This window comes from Mustela nivalis (assembly GCF_964662115.1).
Source record: "Mustela nivalis genome assembly, chromosome: 19".
Lineage (NCBI taxonomy): Eukaryota > Metazoa > Chordata > Mammalia > Carnivora > Mustelidae > Mustela > Mustela nivalis.
In genome coordinates this window covers 26,017,783-26,030,298 of record NC_139038.1, presented here as the reverse complement: position 1 = coordinate 26,030,298, position 12,516 = coordinate 26,017,783, and the positions used below count along the sequence as shown (strand labels likewise).

Genomic DNA, 12,516 nt, shown 5'->3' with positions numbered 1-12,516 from the left:
GGGTTGCTATCACCGTTTTATAAGTGAGGCATCTCAGCTTTCGAGTGTTTAAGTCAAGGTCACACAGGTGGGAAGTGGTGGGACCAGGCTTAGAAGCCAGGTTAGTGTAACACACCAGCCAAGCCCTTCCCACTTCTCCAGAGAGCCCTGCTGTCCCCAGGGGCTCCTCTCTGACAGTCCCGCCGGCCCCATGCTACCCAGTCAGTGCCTCTTTGCAGGAGAGAACGAGAATGATTGTTCACACATACCTCATCTACAATGTGCCAGGCACTGTTCCAAGGTTTGCGTATGTATCAGCATACTTAATCCTCACCGCACTGGGAGATTGTTATCATTACCGACCACATTTGCAGGTGGGGAAAGTTAAACAGTGTGTCCAAGGTCAGACAGCGGTGGGAGCTGGAATCCAAGGGAAGCGATCTGGCTTCAGAGTCTGCGCTCTGAACTACTGTGCTCTACCATTCTCTTTCCTTGGAGGAGCAACCTGTGACCTCTGACGTCACTGCTCTAGCACCATTTCCCCCGGGTTCTTGCAGGGACGACCACCTACAGTGTCTGTCTGGGTATAGCCTTGTATTTCAGGAGGGGGTATCTTTATGTCTTTGTCTAATCCGTTCAGACAGAAGTCTGAAAATTCCTCGAGAGCCAGGAGTTTTGGGATTCCTCCGCTCTCCCACGTGACATGCCTGGTTAATGCCTTGCACATCACAGGGGTTCAGCAGTGTTTCATGAGGAGGGTGATGGAGGTCAATTAAATCTGCTTCCTTCTGGGCTGCTGTCTGTGTGCTGGAAGCCTAGGGGTCATTATCCTGGAGTGGGTCCTCCTACAAGAAGGGACTGGGTGAAGTCACCTTCACCTAGAGGAAAAATTCAAAGCTATGGCATGGTTTCTTCTGAGGTCCCAATTTTTTTCATTCACCCATTTCCCATCCAAAGTGACTGAGCAGCTGCCCCGTGCCAGAAGCTCCCCTGGGCTGTGGGGTATACCGTGGTGCATGCAACGCCATCTCTATTCATCCAGATGGACAGACGGATGACAAGAGCACCCCTGGCTGGTAACTTGTGCAGCCTCCAAGCCCTGCAGACTCAAAGCAGTCACAACACTGAAGGCTCAGCTCAAGTCTCTGCCTTAGTGCATGGTCAGAAGGCAAATTCTTGACCCATGTGATGCATGAGGTCCACAGTCCTTGCGGCCAATTCTTGGTTGTAAGGTGGCAGGTTGAAAGCCTCTCTTCTCTTCTCCATCATGTTTGGACCTCTGGACCTCCTGGATCAGATCTGCTCTTGCTTTTCTCTCTCATGAGAGGATACTGTGAGCTCCTCCTTGGCTACCCTTGGCTTCTCCAAGTCAGGTCCTTTTTTGTCTCCACAATGACAACCGTGTTACTGGGTTTTGAGAATTATAGGACTTCCCTTTAAATCATCTATCAGATGCCTACTGCAGGTCACTAAATCTATGCTTGTCTTATCTTTCAGATGGGTGCTATTAGTGCCTGCTTCAAGGTGGGGAAACCCATGAGCCTTGTGAAAACAATTTGAATCAAAAGTGCTACTGTTATTTATCCTACATTTTCTTATGCATCCATTCTGTTTGAGTTGATGGTAGTATTTGCACATCTCCTCACTATATTCCTCTCTCTCTCTCTCTCAATCCCCCTGCCTCCCTCCCTCCCTCATTCATACACACACACACACACACACAATTTCATATAAATGGAATTATCATAAACGTTCTCTTATTGTGCCGTCTTACTTTACATGTATAAAATCTATATATGTGCATGCCTCTCTCTCTTCTATGTATAATATGTGTTGCTTCTTATAATCAGAGACACAATGTATACCTTCATGTTTGTAGAACAGTAAGCAATACAGAAATGTGTAAGTAAGACAGGAAAGTTCTCACGAAATCCCATCTACTCCTCCAGGCAACCATCACCAGTTTGATTAAAGTTCCTGGCTTTGGGGTAGATTTACCACCAACATGAGAACAGAGAGATGAAGGTTTTCAGGTTTTTTTTCAACTTTCTTGTCTTTTCATCTTTTCTCTCTCCCTAAGTCAACAATGTTAGGAGGCAAGGTGTATCTTTCTCTTCTTTTGCCATGTTCATAGAAATATATGGAAACATATGATTATGTGTGTTAATAATGGGATGTGGTCATTAAGTGTTTGATGAAAACAGGTCATGTGACGTACATCTGTCTCTTGCTTGTGGCATGAACCAGAAAGCACATGAACCTGCTTCAAATGAACAGGCATAGATTTAATGCACTTACTTTACTGGCTGCATAATGGTCCATAGCATGGACCCCTTCCCCCAGCTAGTCTGGAGGTGGGGAGGAGTAGGTAACTGTTTCTTTTCTGTTCCCCTTTAGCCTTGTCTTTGACACTCCAAAGCCAGGAAAAGACTCCCTTTGTCTTTCTACCATACAATTCCAAAACTTTTATGGGACTTTGCAGTTTGCAGAAGGGCCTTCCCGCATTGTATTCAAATGCACACTCACTGAGAAGTTCTCTAAGGGTAACTCTGAATCCACTCTAACTCATTTTAAAAAGTAAGAACCCCTTACACATTCTAGCTAATTTTAGGAGCTTGCCGCCATATGCCACTTGCTAGAACTAACACCAGAACTCAACTCCCTGCTACTGAAGAACCCAGTCAAAGAAAAATCAGAGCGGCACAGTCATTAAAATGGTAAAAACCAATTTCATTCAGAACTATTGCAGTGGGAGAAAAAGAGGCCTCCATGTAAGTCTGGCCTCATCTCGGGATCCAGCATTAACAAGTGGGGAATTACGGCCAAGGAGCAGGTAGGGAAGTGAGTGGGTAGAAAGTTACAAGGAGGAACCATCAGAGGTAAAGGGGATTTCTGGCTAAACCAATTTAGCAGGGCTCTTGCTAACACTGGGCAATGCGGATGAACACGGAAGCTCAAAGGTCAGGGCTCAGACGAGAAAAGGGCTCAGAGGAGCCTGACTGAAGTTTGGCCAAGGACAGAGTCTTCGTCAACCTTCAGGCCACATTCTGGGAAGTGAGCTCGTGTGAATTCCACTGCATCCATACCTGCGCTCTTCTTGCAACACCCTCGATTTTCATTAGGGATCAATCCTCTCCCTACTTGGAGCCTGAGTGTTTCAAGTGGGCTTTAACTTACGCAGAGGGCAGGAATGGGAGAACACCTGACCTCATCCCAAATCAAGAATGTCATCTGACTTTTCCAAAGCCAGTGATATATAAGGAGACTTTTGCTGAAGGCTGGGATAGAGGCAGGCTCTCTGTTGCACTGAACTTGAAGCTTTGAGGATATAAGCTGAGCATTTCTGGCAGCCATTTTGCCACCAGGAGGAGGGAGCCCGCTGAATGTGGGGTCAACACAGGAAAGCAGAACTGACCAATGACAGCAAGAACCTGAGTCCTGATGAAACCATCGGCATCCCTAGATCCAGGAGTGTCTAAGACTAAACATAAACAATATCCTTTGCTGCTTGAGCGTGTTTGAGCTGGGTTTTTTCTATTTCTTGCTACTAATGAGTTCTGATACCCGTGAATTAGGAGTGCAAAGAAGATGTTAAACAGAAATCAAAAGGGGCAGTCTGAACATGCCATGGCAACATAGATCCCATGATAACAAGTGGGGCTTTACCAGGACATTGTAGTTCCAGGGGAAGGGTCTGGGGTCTGAGAATCAGAAGAATGTAGATGTCAGAGCAGAGACCCCCAACAACTAGTCCATTGGTTTTTTGCCCCCACCCCCCACTATAAAAGCCATCTTTTAAGGTCCAAGCCTGGAAAGCATTCCTCCTGGGTAAGTTTCCAAAGACTGTATCTGTCTCCATCCTCACTATTACTAAGGCTCCTCTTCCGCTCAATAATCTTTCCTCAACCTCATCAATCTCTATTGATCTGGATCTCCTGTCGAGTCCTGGGAGAGGGGCTCACAGAACCCAGCACCACCTACATGCCTGCCAAGCCAGGAAAGAACGAATTCAGGGATGCACTCAGCTCTGTGGTTTTCCTTGCTGTCATCCTGTGCAGTAGAGTTCCATGGTGGCTGAATCCCAGCTGCCCTCCACGGTGGCATATGAGCTGCTCATTAGCCGACAGGAGGGATGTAACTATCTGATGTCTGAGTTCAGCGGCAAACTGCCAAGTGGTCATTGTGGCTGGTGTGTTATAATGGCAAGGATGACGAGGGGCAAAACCTTAATCACTCTCAGAAATGACAGCCAAAACCGAGCTCTAGTTTCTCTTTATGGAACAAGTCAGTTGGGGATGTCCATGACTCAGGAACGCATGCCCCTGATGGGATGCAGGTCTGAAGAACTGTAGTCACTGTGGGGCCTGGCTTGGCATTTCGGATAGTCAGCAAAAGCCATGTTGGCTCCAGGCTGTAAACTTCTCTGTGTCTTCGTCCTCTGATTCTCTAGAGGGGCCACAATCTCCCAGGTAAAGGAGTAATTACTATTTCTCTGCTGATCAGGACAAGAAGGGCAAGACTAGGTGGTGACTGGACCTAGACCTAGAACTAGAGCTAGACCTAGAACTAGACCTGGACCTAAACCTAGACCTAACTAGACCTAGAACTAGACTTGGATCTGGACCTAGAACTAGACCTGGACCTGGACCTACACCTAGAACTGGAACTAGATCTAGACCTAGAACTAGACCTGGACTTGGACCTAGACCTGAACCTAGAATTAGACCTGAAACTAGACCTAGCTCTGGAACTAGTCCTGGAAATAGACCTAGACTTAGAATTAGACCTGGACCTGGACCTAGACCAGTGCTAACCCTAGAACTAGATCTAGACCTAGACCTGGACATACACCTGGACCTGGAGCTAGACCTAGAACTAGAATTATTTTGTCTGTCCATTGGACAAGACTGGACAAAGGGCCATGGGAAAACTGGAACCAACATTATCTTTAGAACCAGCTTGGTGATGTCATCATACTTCATGCAATTACTCTGGCTTTAGCCTCATGGCACTACTGCATTTTTGTAAGGAAACCCTATAGAATGCTCTTCCTGTAGAGCAGTTACAAAGTGGTTCCAGCCAGGACTTACCATTAGGAAGAGTGTTCTGCTATGATACAGCCTTTCCTGTGCAACTGAAGGCATGATTCAAATAAATATGCTGTGTCGCCCCGATAACTTTCTGGCTGGTCCTTAAATCTTATCAATCACTCTTATTCTAACTGAGCTCGTTTTAGTTACCCGCCCAAACTATGTCTTAATGTTTAATATATGTTAGTGCATCTTAGAAATTCTAATGCATCATACAAATATCAAGTTGAAATACCCACCTAACCCCCTCTCACTCTAGTTGAATGTGTCATTGCAAGAATGGCCTCAAATCTTCTTTGTATCTCTAACCAGATGGAAGCTGGGGTCTTCGTGATGCCTTCAAAGCCTCGCCCCACTGGATACACACAATGGTGAGATCACACTTCAAAGTGTAGAACCACAAAATCCACGTTTGCCAGAATGTAACAACTAAAAACGACAATGAAACCAGCAAAATGAGGTTTTGAAACAGACACAAAGCAGTTTCTCCACCCAGCTCTCACCAGAGGAGTACCCTGATGGGTAGAATGAAAGATCCACATAGGGTCAGAAGAGAGACAGACCCAACTTATTTATAGGATGGAAAGTTATTACAAGGGCAGCGGGAGGTGGGATAGGAAGCTGTACTAGAGACGCATTCTGAATGTGGTGACAGTCCTCCCAAGAAAGCGACGCGAACAGTTTGCCCCGTGAATGAGTTTACCCTGCGGGGCTCAGTGGAACAGCTAGTCCCCTATCTCACAAGTAGAGGGGGCAAGACACTGCCCGAGAAATCCTTGCCTGTGCCCTCCCCCTCCACGTGGTTCTTATTACTTCTTCTTCTTTCTCCCCCCCCCACGCTAGCAGCAACTACCTTCTCGGACACTTATTTATTTAAGGAAGGGGTTGCAGAAAAACACAGAGAAAGCTTTCAACTTCAAACATCCCATGTTGTAAGTTTGTAAAATCTGGGCTCTTAAGCTACAAAAGTCCACCTCTAAAGGGAATCGGGGCTTAAGAAAGTTGTTGTCGGGCAGAGAGAAGTTCCCACCTCGCCAGCAGAACGGATTTCTTGAGTCTGGGGAGAGGGGAGAGCACCAGGCAGTGAAAGGAGTTGAATGACTCTGGAATGAAGGGACCACAGACACCATCAGAGAGCCCCCAGAGAAGATCAAGTCCCACCCCCAGGACCCCTCGAATGCCTCCTAGAACAGGGGCTCTCATTAACAGTCCCAGAAACTGCCTGGGAGCCCAGCTGAGATCACGGGCACTAAGCGTCTGCCATCCTTATTAACGAGTTCAGTTAACAAACCAAGATGTGAGCCACTTTCCAGTAAGGACACAGCCCTTCAGTGTTAGTGGGCATCAGAAGGCTTACAGAAACACAGACTATGGGGCGCTTCGGATTCAGTCGTTCTGGGGTGTGACCTAAAATGTGCATCTCTAACATGTTCCCCAGGGGTTTCGCTGCTGCTGTTCCTTCAGGGAACTCCACTTTGAGAACCACTCCTTAAAAAGAATGGTGAAAAACCAAACCAGAACCAAAACATAAACCAAAAACCCCACCTGTGAGGCTACCCTGCTGAACGGGTGTCTGCCCATCCTCACAGCAGCAAACATTTCCATCTCCAACTTCCATGGAAGAAAATTGGAGTTCAGAGAGGCCAAGTGACTTGACCAGGGTCACACAGCACAAAACGAAAAATCCAAGTCCCCTGGGCGTCCCTCCAGTTGTCCCGCTTGTCCCACAGTGTGGCTGCGGCCGCACCTCAGATCTCTGCTGAGGACAGCGGGGGTGCTGTGCGTGCCCAGGCGCCAGCAGAAGCCCCACTCCAGCCGGCTGTAACCCCAGGGGCTGGCAGTGGCTGCCAGCCCGGAGCACAAGGGAATTACTGATGCTGAGCAGAGGCTCCGCTCCACAAGAGGACAAACTGCTCTTCCTGGGGACTGCGGACCCCTGCTGCTCCCGTTATTTGAGTTATGTGTTATAGCTCTCGAGGGGCAGATTTATCTTGGTTTTACTCACTCTGGAGCACCAGTTTTGCCCACTTAGTGCTTTTAGCTTTATATATCATTATCACACGCTCTGTTCTCCTATCACAGACAGTTTAGCCCTTTTGGCTTTAATTTCTCTCCTGGTGTTCTTGCCAGGGGACAAAAGGCAAAAAAAAAAAAAAAACCCAGCCTTCTGCAAGAGAGAGAAGGTGGGGGGGTCGGATCTCCAGCCTCGGCAGCGAGAGCGCTGATGAGAGCAAACTCCCAGGGTGCGGGAGGCAAACCCCCTTCTTCATCTTCTTTTTCTCACACAAGGCGGCGTGGGGAGGAGAAAGGAGCAAAGGCGCCGCAGTTCTGATCACGGTTATCAGCTGCCCGAATGACAACAATATTAGTAGCGCTGAGAGCTAATGCTCATTGAACATTCTGCCAAGCATCTCCGTATTACATTCACGTCGACTTCCTATGCTGGCAAGGAGATGCTCACAGTGGTGGAGGAGCTCGAGATGCAAGAACCATGACGTGACTTGCCAGCTACCATTTTGCAGAACTGAGAGGACCAGATCCCAAGACGGCTCCTTTCTCACATCCCAGGCCCTGGTGCTTTCCCCCAAACACACCCTCCTCTTTGGTGAAAATGCTGAATTATCTCCAGCCCTACTGCCTCCTTTGCTGGAAACTTGGACCAGGATCTATCATCCCCATGGTCTCCTGGTCACGTTTACCTTCTGCCCTTTGGCAGTCTAGAAGCCCAGTCCCTCGCATCTGCTCACAGAGAGTTCTACCCAAAGTTTGGAGTGGCCTCAGCAGTCCCCAGCAGTCCCCAGTGGTCCCCAGGCCCAAGAGGGTTCATAGAGATGTTTCTGGATCCACCAAGGAGCCAAGGGGAAGCCAAGTGTGGGCAGGGCTCCTGTCTGCTCCCCTGCTCTTTCCATCTGCCCCAATAGACACACAACTGCTTCCATGAGAAAGGCCCCACATTCTGTCTGTTGGACATGCTGAGCCTCCATGTAGGGGTTCAAGAAGGTTAAAGTTGGAAACCACTGATTTTGTTCAGTTGTCTTAATTCTCAGATGAGAGGTAGGGAACTCATTCGTCTCTAGAGCTGGGACATTTCGGGGATCTCGGGGTGACTTACAGACAGCAGAAATGTAATATCTGGCCCAGAGAATCTTGGGCAGTCCTCTTGCTAATGTGGCATCTGCTATGGTCTAGGGTCAGAACGTGCTTCAAAGTGAGACTCCCTCCTCACTCCCTATCCATTCCCAACACATCACCCCAAATTCTGACACCCAGATGACAAGGCCCGAGGGACCTAGAAGTCAACATGGGGGTCAACAGCACTGCTAAGTTTGATTTTTCTAAACTTCTGACTCATCTTTTTCTGTTTTCCAGCTAGGCACAAACTACATTCCCATGAAACAGCCGTGGTGAGATATGCCGAGTGTCTAGACCACATACCAAACATTCTAAACTCACTGCCTTCACCTACCCTGATCTGGAACACTGGGGACAGAGGGGAGGGTGGGGAGGACAGGGCCAAGGCAGAGGGCATCTTTGGCTCCTGTCCGATGCCCCCTACCCACTCCATGTGGAGTTGGGAGAGTTGCCAATCAAATGACACCAGCTCTATCAGCATAGCAGGTGACACAAGAAAATCAATTAGCTCCTCCTCTCCCGGCATTCAAAGCTTGAGCACTAGTACAAAGGGACGGAAGATGGTTGGGACACTGAGGTCTCCCTTGACAGCATTCTAGAAGGAGAATCGCAAATCCCTGCTGCCAAGATCCCTAGAGGGGTCCTGAATCCTGGTGTCCCTGAGGACTATTCATTCATCAGCTTTCCGGTTGTCCTTCCCTTAAATGTCCTTTGGCTGTTGTCTATGTCAGAGTTGGTTTCTCTGGCTTACCACGATGCTGGTGAATAGAACGGACCTTAAGCAAACCTGTCTCCAGATAGAGCTTGCTCACCTCCATGAACTGGCTATCAAAGATGAAGTTATGCCCGCCCGTGAGCCATGGAAAACTATGATTGAAGAAAATGTGAGCTAGCAGGAAAGGAAGCACATTTTGAGAAACCACGTGCCCCTCAGGGTTCACCATTAACTGAATTGGAATTTCAAGCCCAGGTGGACCAACTATCCATTGCTACATGCAAACCACCCTGAAATTCAGTGGGTTAACACAGCAAGAACCTAGGGGCGCCTGGGGGGCACACTCAGTTAAGCATCTGACTCTTGATTTTGGCTCAGGGTGGAGAGATAGAGCCCAGCGTCGGGCTCTGTGCTCAGCACGGAATCTGGTTAAGACTCTCTCTCCCTCTGCCCTTCCCCCACTCAGTCTAAAATTAAAAAATAAATTAAAAACAAAACAGTAGGAACCCACTGTTGTCTTTGAGACTATGGGTCTGCTAGGTGGTCCTTATGTCAGCTGGGGTCCATGGTCTGTGGTCAGTGGTAGGTCAGGCCGATGGTTTTGCTGTTAGCTGGGTTCTCTCTCACATTCTGGGGGATTGCTGGCCATAAGGTAAGGCAGCTTGGCCATTTTCCACCCACTCTCTCGTCCTCCAGCAGATCAGCCCAGGCCTATTCACATGGCTCCAAAGGAAAGAGCAGAAAGTGCAAATCCACTGAGGCCAAGGCTGGGAGCTATCAATTCTGCCGCCTTTTAATCGACAAAGCGAGTCCCAAGGCTAGCCCTGATGCAGGGGGTGCAGACACAGATTCCCGCCATGGTAGCCTGAGCTGGAGAGTCACATTGCAATGGGCAGGGAGTGGGGGTTGTGGGGGGGAGAACTGGGGCCATTTTGCCAGCTGTCTGCTACACCCTATAAAATTAGTATGATAGCCGAACGGAAGAGTGGCCTGGACGGGTTCAGTTGCTCGTCTAAAGTCACAGAGGGTTTTAACAACAGGTATCATCCTTGGTGCTGCTGACATGTTAGACAGGATCCTTCTCTGTTGAGAGGCACTGTCCTGTGTGTCCTAAGGATGTTAAGCAGCACGTCTGGCCGCTATTTACAAGATGCCAGGGACCAGCGAAAATGTCTCCAGACGGGGTCCAGAGTCTCCTGGGCAGAAATCCCCATTCTCCTGGTTGAGAAGCACTGCCCTAAAGCTGAGACTTGACTTGCACACTACCTCTACTCAGTCCTAGACTCTCAAAAGAAAGTAATTCTCAAAAACCTTCAAAGCCAGAAGGGGCCACAATCATCACCGCAGTTTGGGACGACGAAAGTGGCACCCTTCTCTTTCCCCTTGCTCTGTATTTGTTGTCTCCTGGTCCTCCGTGGACCTGGTCGCCCGGTGCCTCGAGAGGCTTCAAATGGGGAACCACCCCCAGGCCACCCTCCCCACCGGCGCCACCGCTCACACCGCCGATTGGTCCCGGTTTCCTAACAGGAAACATTCACCCTACAAGACGCGAGCACGCCCGTTTTCAATCTCAGTTAACTTTTACAGCAGTTTTTCCCATTTGCCGGCCACTTGGGCTGAATGCAAAAGCATGGGCCGTTTCCTTCACTGGGTATTTTTCATCCTGTGTCAATTAGCACGATGAAGGGAGTCTAATCATGATGTATGGGGCCGTGCCAGAGCGGCTGGCGCTGGCGGCTCTGCAGGAGGGACGACGGTAGAGTGGAGTCCCCGCTGTGTCCGGCCCTGGGGCACCGCTGGACCTGAATCTCCGGGGGGCCTGACAGCACCCGAGGGGACTCATTGCTAGTGCGGTTTGACCCAAGGACAAAAGAAAAAACCGGGGAGACTTTTGTATCCAAACATGTCAGGGCCAAAGGGGTCCTCAAGATCATTCTGTCCAACCTCCTCCTCATACACATAAGTCAACCTGACCCCAGAGAGGTCAAGGTCAGCCGCACAGTTAATACCAAATCCAAGCCCCAAAGTTAGACATCCTGATACCCAGTCCAATCTTCTTTTTATACTTTTTTTTTTTGTTTTGCTTTGAAGACACATACTTTTTTTTTTTTTTTCTCCTCTTCCTAACCTCTACTTGCCAAGCCACCTTATTCTTAATTAAAATTTAAACTCGACAGTTACTGAACGTCTCCTAAGCATAAAGATCTGGGTTAGGGGACTCGGTCTCTTCCTGCAGGGATCTCACCATCTCACTAGGGACATGGGGATTGGGGGAGGAGAAGAAAACAGGCACAAACATAATCAGTACCCAAGTCAGAACTTCTTTGGTCCAAGAAAGTGGCTGAGGTGGGGTGGGGAGGGGGCACAGAGGAGAGACGGTTGCTCTGTGTCAGAATGAGGGCATGGATTTCTCCCTCTGTGGTTGTCGCTGAAGACAAAAATCAACCCATCTTCAAACCTGGGCCCCAGTGATGGGAAGGACTGGCGCCCAGAACCTGGGACATTGACCGGTTATCTCCACAGCCTGCACCAGTGATGGAGAAGTCTGATAAATTCTGAACCAGCGCCATCTGGTGGTCATACTAGAGAAAAGAGAGAGAGAGAGAGACTACCTCAAAATTTCCCCAGAGCTTCTAAGGATGATTGCTGTTTAAAAAGTGGGTTGCCGGCATAAAAACAAGCCCATCTATATAAAACTGAAAAGCCAGATCGGGTTTGGGATAAATGTATAAATGACACGCTCAGAAGAGGGTTCACCAAAACGTTAAAAGTAGCATCTCTGAGTGATTTGTTTTGACTGATAATGTATTTTGTTCTATGCACTCCTTTTTAACATTGTTTTTTTTTTTTTAAATAATGAACATAGTTTTTTTTTTAACCACTGAAAATGATAAAAATTTTACTCAATTCAGAGGGAAAAAAAAAATAAGTGGAGAGACCGAGGGTATCTCGACCCAGAATAAAGCACTGAGTTACTCCCGTGGGCTGACTAACCTTTAGCAGGAATAAAAGCAGGTCAAAATGAAACTCAAGGGTAGTTTTGAAGAGTAAATGCAGGGAGGAGATGCCACACAAGGGCAAGGATGATAGCTGGACTAGTAAATAAACACCTTATACTTATGTAACTCCAAGCAATTTACAGAGTACTTTTAATGATCCTCTCACTCTCAAAACGCTCACTCAGCTTCGTGGCTTGGAGGGGGGGGGGGCTCCCCAAAGCTCTGTTCTTATCTCTGCTTGAGTCCTGCCAGAGCTATATTATGACTTATCTACTGGGATCACAATAAATAACACTGAAACTGATTGGACATCGTGAGGATGCCAGACGCCGGGCCAAGGTCTCCATATGCATCAGCACGTTGGATCCTCACGAAAACCCCATGGGGTAGACAGTAGGACACTCCTCACTGGATATGGACATCTTCCCACTGACTCACAAGATGCTGGACATGAAATGCTACGTTGAATTCGGCTTCATAGCTCGAGTACCTCTATGGTGGGTCCTGGGCGGGTGAAATGGATAAATAGAAGGATGGCATGTAAGGAAAAACACAAAATTAAGGAAGAAAAACTTGCCCTGAAACGAACCTTTACTGAGCA

The 12,516-nt window shown here is 48.2% G+C and overlaps 1 protein-coding gene across 10 annotated transcripts in view; it reads right to left on the bottom strand.

Annotated features, from left to right (window-relative positions):
* The window catches only part of RPS15A (ribosomal protein S15a), a 420,016-nt gene that overhangs the window by 184,392 nt on the left and 223,108 nt on the right, over positions 1-12,516 (bottom strand). For 6 of the 10 annotated variants that reach the window (XR_014306581.1, XR_014306583.1, XR_014306585.1 and 3 more), the window contains one exon: positions 11,217-11,498. The exons of 1 other annotated variant lie outside the window; for it this stretch is intronic. The gene's annotated coding sequence lies outside the window, so the exon portion shown is untranslated. Of the gene's footprint in view, positions 1-11,216; positions 11,499-12,353; positions 12,420-12,516 lie in introns of those variants that run through there. 3 more of the 10 variants (XR_014306582.1, XR_014306584.1, XR_014306589.1) reach the window with 1 other exon arrangement.